Genomic DNA, 6,000 nt, shown 5'->3' on the forward strand with positions numbered 1-6,000 from the left:
AACATAACATTAAAAATAGCACAATCAATAACATTTTCCTCGGCAGAAAAGCAAAATGTTCAGTACTAAAAATAATCTATGTACAGTGCTCCCTTGCTAAAGGCTGCCCTTCATACCATAGAACCTGTGGGTGGTATGGTCATGGCTTCTATTTGTCCTATAATGTCCTTGCACTAATAATTGCACTCGCAAAGTAAGATGGAAATCTAATACTATGGTTCTTTAAGTATGGCTCCCTACAGGATTATAAAGAGCTGTCACTTGATTAACATTTTTGATCGGTTAAATTATGGGCATTAGTTGATTAACTGGTAGATTAATCCATGCACATTTTTAATAAAGGTAACAGTTTTATAGTCCTGCATATAAATATTTATATATATTATTATTTTTTTATTTTTTTATTTAATAAATGTAGTAGCAAAAGTATCTTGCAGTTAGGTACTTTCCAAATTAAAGAGTTTAATAGCAATGTTCTAATACACAAAAAAAAAGGAAGTTCGTTTTCTAAGCAAACATAAGTAACACTTATGGGCTCCTTATGAACAACCTTTTTTTTAATTATTATTAATATATAAAAAAAATAAATAAATTATAACTGTTATATATTAAATTATAATTATAATAAGTTGCCAGCAATTTTATGGCTTCCAGTACCAGTATCAAACTCTTTAACAAATAGTGCAGAATGGCATTTTTACATAATATCCATGACCCTATGTGCATTCTATAAGGAGTTATAAGCCAGTTTTACATGTAACCTTTAGGAAAGGTCAGAGGTCACGGCAATGACATTTTTTTTTATAGAGCATACATGGGTTACTATATGTGTTGCATAGTAACCATGGCCCTATCTGCACTGTCTCAGGAGTTATAAGCCAGTTTTGTATGTTGATGATGTCATCCAACTTGCCTGCCATGTTTTTTATTGTAGCAACTTCCCTTGAACAACTTTTAAAGACAACCACACTAGGATCATGTGTACCTATTTTTAGTTCAATTGGACTAGTGGTTTCAGAGACAAAGGTTTTTGTAAGCCAGTTTTATATGTTGATGATGTAATCCATAGTGGCCACCATGTTTTTTATTGTAGCAACTTCCCTTGACCAAAACTTAAAGACATCCATACTAGGGTCATGTGTGCCAAATTTTGGTTCAATTGGTCTAGTGGTTTGGGAGAAGATCTTTGTAGTTTATGATTATGACTTCATGCAGCGTGGTCACCATACCACACTCAACAAGTATACCAAAGTGCAAATGGGTGTGTCTGAGGCTGCAAGCAGGGTACTGAAGCACAGAGGCACCGAGGCTATGGAGTAATGAGGCATGAAGCCACCAATGTCAGGAAGCACTTGAACACCAAGGGCGCTGATGCACCAAGTTGTCAAGGCTTTAGTGCACCGATGCGCCAAAGCACTGAGGCTCTGAGACACTGAGGACCCGAAGGTACCGCGGGCATCGAGATCTATACACTGAGGGCAAAGCAGCAAGGTACTTGGTTGTGAGTCTGTGTCTGGGCTGCTTGCAGTCACACAACCAGGAACAGGGTGTAGCTTGCAACGGTGTGGAGTGTAGCCTACAGACATTTGGAGTGAAGTCACACAACCAGTGCAGCGCGAAGCTTGCAGTGAGTGGAGCGCCTCAGATGGCGTCTGGATCGCGTGCAGCACACGGCCGGTGCAGCACATAGCTTGCAGCGAGGTGGTACAGCCTACAGACCTGAAGAAGGGAGAAAAGAGAGACAGACAAGAAAAAAAACACTTTAACATATTGTGACGGAGAGCGAATGAATCCGAATCAAAAATCTCCCTCTCGACCAGTGAGGGCACTGTACAACAGGAGCTGCGGGCTTCCTACTGAATGGTTGGGCAGTTCATCCTGGGGACAGTCGGGAGCCGGCCATTCAGGAAGAGGGTGGCGTTACGGTACCTGGAGTCATCGCCCTAGTACGGTGAGCGAAGTTTCAGTCATGAATTGGAGGAGACGTGATTGAACTAGCTATCGGAGGGGGCGGGGCTTAGGGTACTTTAGGGGGACGTGACGCCGTAATCGGCTCCTTTGTTGTGGTTAATGGGAGGAGACAAGGACGGAATCTTGAATGAAGTGTGGGTTCATTGAGGAGTATTGTGTTTGTTTTGCCAGACGGCTGATACGAAGCTGGAGCTGCAGCAAGAAGCCCGGACCTGAACGCGCACGAGCACCAGCACTCAGAGCACCGCACCTGCACCAGAGCACCCAGTTTGGAGACGTGTTTTTGTGTTTATTATTTCGGGACTGCAACCCCTTTGTTTTGTAGCTGGTAATACCCATTGCTGGGTAGAACCAGCTTTATTATTTTGGGTCCAGTTTTCACTGGCAATACCCATTGCTGGGTAGAGCCAGCTTTATTATTTGAAACCCGGTTTAAAAAGGGCATTAAAAGAAACCTGACCGGTAGACTTCGTGTTTGTCCTTTGTTGGAGCACCTCAACTCACCTATACACCGGAGCACTACAAACCACTTTGCCACACATATATACCTGCACACCGCTTTATTTGTGAGTGGTTCAGTGTGCTTGTCTGCTTAACGATAGAGCCAGATATTGGGCCTCGTGGAGGAAGCACACGTTTTTTGTTTTTTTTTCACACACAGTCACTCAACAGTAAGCTACAGTGTGAGGATTATTTATTTATTTATTTATTTATTTATTTTTACTGCAAGCAGTAACGAAAAAACAACAGTAATAAACAACCTGTAGGGGCACGAGTAGCGAGTGCGAGTGGATGTAACAAGGTTGCCCAGAGTCCTTGAGTCAACAGCGGCGCAGAGCGGGGCAGGTCTCGCTGGAGGATTACATTCTCCTTTTTCTTAAAATCTTTTTTTGCAGCTGCAAAAAGCAGAGGAAAATGATAGAAAACACATGCAGCAAGCTTCAAGGTTAGTAAAGCAGACTACGATTGCTACACGATGTCGGCTGTTCTTCTATTTATATATATATATTATTTATATATAATTATATAATATATATAATATAATATATCATATATACACACACATTTTAAAACAACATGCAGTTGCATAGCATTAACCTTCATCTTCAGGGGGAAGTGGCAAGCCTACTTCCAGCAAAAAAATTGCAAAGGAGCTACAGAAGAACTCGAGAGAAAGAGCTCTTAAAAGAGTCAATCACACAACTGGAAAGAGATTAGTTTATACTCGCCCTACCTGCCTGTTCGTGAAAGGCAAAAGAGGCTGAAGTCTCTGTGTAGTGGCTATTTATTACCTCGGGAGGCGGGACAGAGGACGTCACTCCACGGAGGGGCCTATCGGCAGCTTTGATATATAATGCTCAGTAAATACCTGACAAGCAGGCATAACCCAAAAGTATTGTTTTGGCGGTCATCTTTGAATTGAAAGGGAACTGCCTATTCTATGCAATAAACAGCTGTATAAATAAACCCACCCTGGATACTGGGTTCCAAAGCTGCACAGAGTATGAAAATGATACACACAATACAATTAAGTGAGAACAACATAACACTATTGAAAAAACCCACCAAACTGACCTTTTATTTCCCATTCAGTGCAGTAAACAGCTACATAAATAAATCCACCCAGAATACTAGGTTCTGAAGCGGCACAGTGGGTCTCTCCTCCCGCTGTACCACTGGCAGCGGAAGTGCTGCCAATGGTGAGGCTGTCAGCAGACGTGCTGACAGCTCCCAGACTGACTCCTTCAAAGCCGGGGCAATTCCAGCAGCAGAAAAGCTGCTGGGGTTGGTGGTCTCCAGACCTTCCCTCCCTTCATAGCTGGCAGCTCCCTCTGGTGGGACTCTGGCCACACTGACCCCTGCGGCCAAGCAGAGCTGACGGCGACCCCTGGCGAAGCAGTTCCGGTGACCCCAGGCGAAGCAGAGCCAGCAGCCCCAGGTGATGCGGAGCAGCAGGCAACCCTGGGCGATGCCAGGCAGGCATCCTTGGGCGAAGCCAAGCAGGCATCCTTGGGCGAAGCCAAGCAGGCATCCTTGGGCGAAGCGAGGCGGGCATCCTTGGGCGAAGCGAGAAGGGCATCCGTGGGGAAAGCGAGGCGGGTATTCTTGGGGAAAGCGAGGCGGGCATCCTTGGGCGATGATGTGCTGGGATTCAGGACAAGCTGGGGTGCAGGTTTTGGCCCTTTTCTCGGCCATTGCAGCCAGGCGGTTCTTCCCCATGCTTCCATCAGCAGCCTATGCACGGGCTGCTGAGGACCACCAGCATCCAGTCCTGGTCCTTCTGGTGAAGGGATAGTCAGCTCCTCCTCCTCTCCCCCTGATGGTGATAGAGGCAGAGGCAGCTCCAGCTCCTCTCCTCATGATGATGGAGGAAGTGATACCAGCAGGCATTCATTTCTGCTGGTGGAAAGGAACCCAGCAGGCATTCACCCTCTGCTGGTGGAAAAGGACTCAGCAGGCATTCACCCTCTGCTGGTGGAAGGGGGCCCAGCAGGCATTCACCCTCCGCTGGTGGAAGGGGACCCAGCAGGCATTCACCTTTTGCTGGTGGAAGGGGACCAAGCAGGCATTCACCCTCTGCTGGTGGTGGAGGCAGAGGCAGCTCCTGCTGCTCTGCTCCTGCCGATGGAGGTGGCAGAGGCATGTAGTCTCCTGCCAGTGAAGGTGGTGGAGGCAGAGGCAGCTCCTGCTGCTCTGCTCCTGGCGGTGGAAGCGGTGGAGGTGGGGGCAGCGTGTAGCCTCCTGGTGACAGAGGTGGGAGCGGCATGTATTCTCCTGGCGACAGAGGTGGGAGTGGCATATAGTCTCCTGGCGACGGAGGTGGGAGCGGCGTGTAGTCTAGCCTTGTTACAGGGGACCGGTGCAGCACTCCCTCACTTGCATGGGACTGGTGCGGCTTTCCCTCACTTGCAGGGGAGTGGTGTGGCTCTATCTCTCGCTCTGGGGGCGAAACCAGCAGGCATTCTCCCTCTGCTGGTGGAGATGGGACAGCAGGCATTCTCCCTCTGCTGGTGCAGGTGGGAAGGCACCCCCGGACAATCCATCATTAGTCAATGGGCAGTCTCCCTCAGTCAGACTCCAGACCGGCTCATGACTTCTCTCTGGAGACCCTGCTACCTGAGCTGCAGTTCCCTTTATCACTGCCTCTAGGTAGCAGAGGACCAACTCCACACCTTCCTCCAGGGTTTTGGGTGTGTGCTCTCGCTCCCAGGCCTCCCATCGCTCCCTGTCCATCAGCCACAGGACCCGGATGGCTATGGGCATGGACTGGGCCTCCAGCATCGCATTCTCCTGGATCCAAAAAAACAAATGACGGTGTCTTCTGCCATTTTTTTTTTTTTTTTAACAAAAAACTGCGGTTCCCACTCTGGTCTGCATCTAGGAGGCACTGGTAATCCCAGTAATCCCATCACGTGTCACAAAGATGGCTGCAGTGGGTGACATCAGACCAGAACCAGGAACCAACACAGAATAAACAGAGAGGTGGAGTTTGATGAAGCTCAGCGCTTGGTTGTGCTCAGCATTTAATAAATGAACAAACAAAAAATAAAAGGTTGAAAGACAAACAAAACACGGACATGCCACCTTAGCCAAAACAAAGAGACAAACAAAACAGACTACACAGATAAATCTATTACTATTACCTCCGTCTCCAATCCCGTTCTCCACTCACCGAACACACAACACCGAGTGAGTGAAGACATGCTGTTTTTATGAAGCTGTACCGAGACTCGATTGCTAATCAATCATTCAATTGGAGTCTCGGTACAACTGCACATGAATTAATAAGTGCAATTTCCCGTGCTTACATATTATTACATTTTACCTGCACGTGAAGTGCTGTACAATCCTCGTGCTTAAATACTAATATACATTTTGCACGTAACCCATATTACATCCCATGTCCCAATGACTATACACCAAGATTAACACACTACACACAGCATTCAACACAGAAACACACTGGGCAGTGTGTGTAGCTTGCAATCCCCGATCTACAGTGAGAAATCGTAGCTCAATCTGTAAGTG

The sequence above is a fragment of the Polyodon spathula genome, chromosome 6 (assembly GCF_017654505.1).
Source record: "Polyodon spathula isolate WHYD16114869_AA chromosome 6, ASM1765450v1, whole genome shotgun sequence".
NCBI lineage: Eukaryota > Metazoa > Chordata > Actinopteri > Acipenseriformes > Polyodontidae > Polyodon > Polyodon spathula.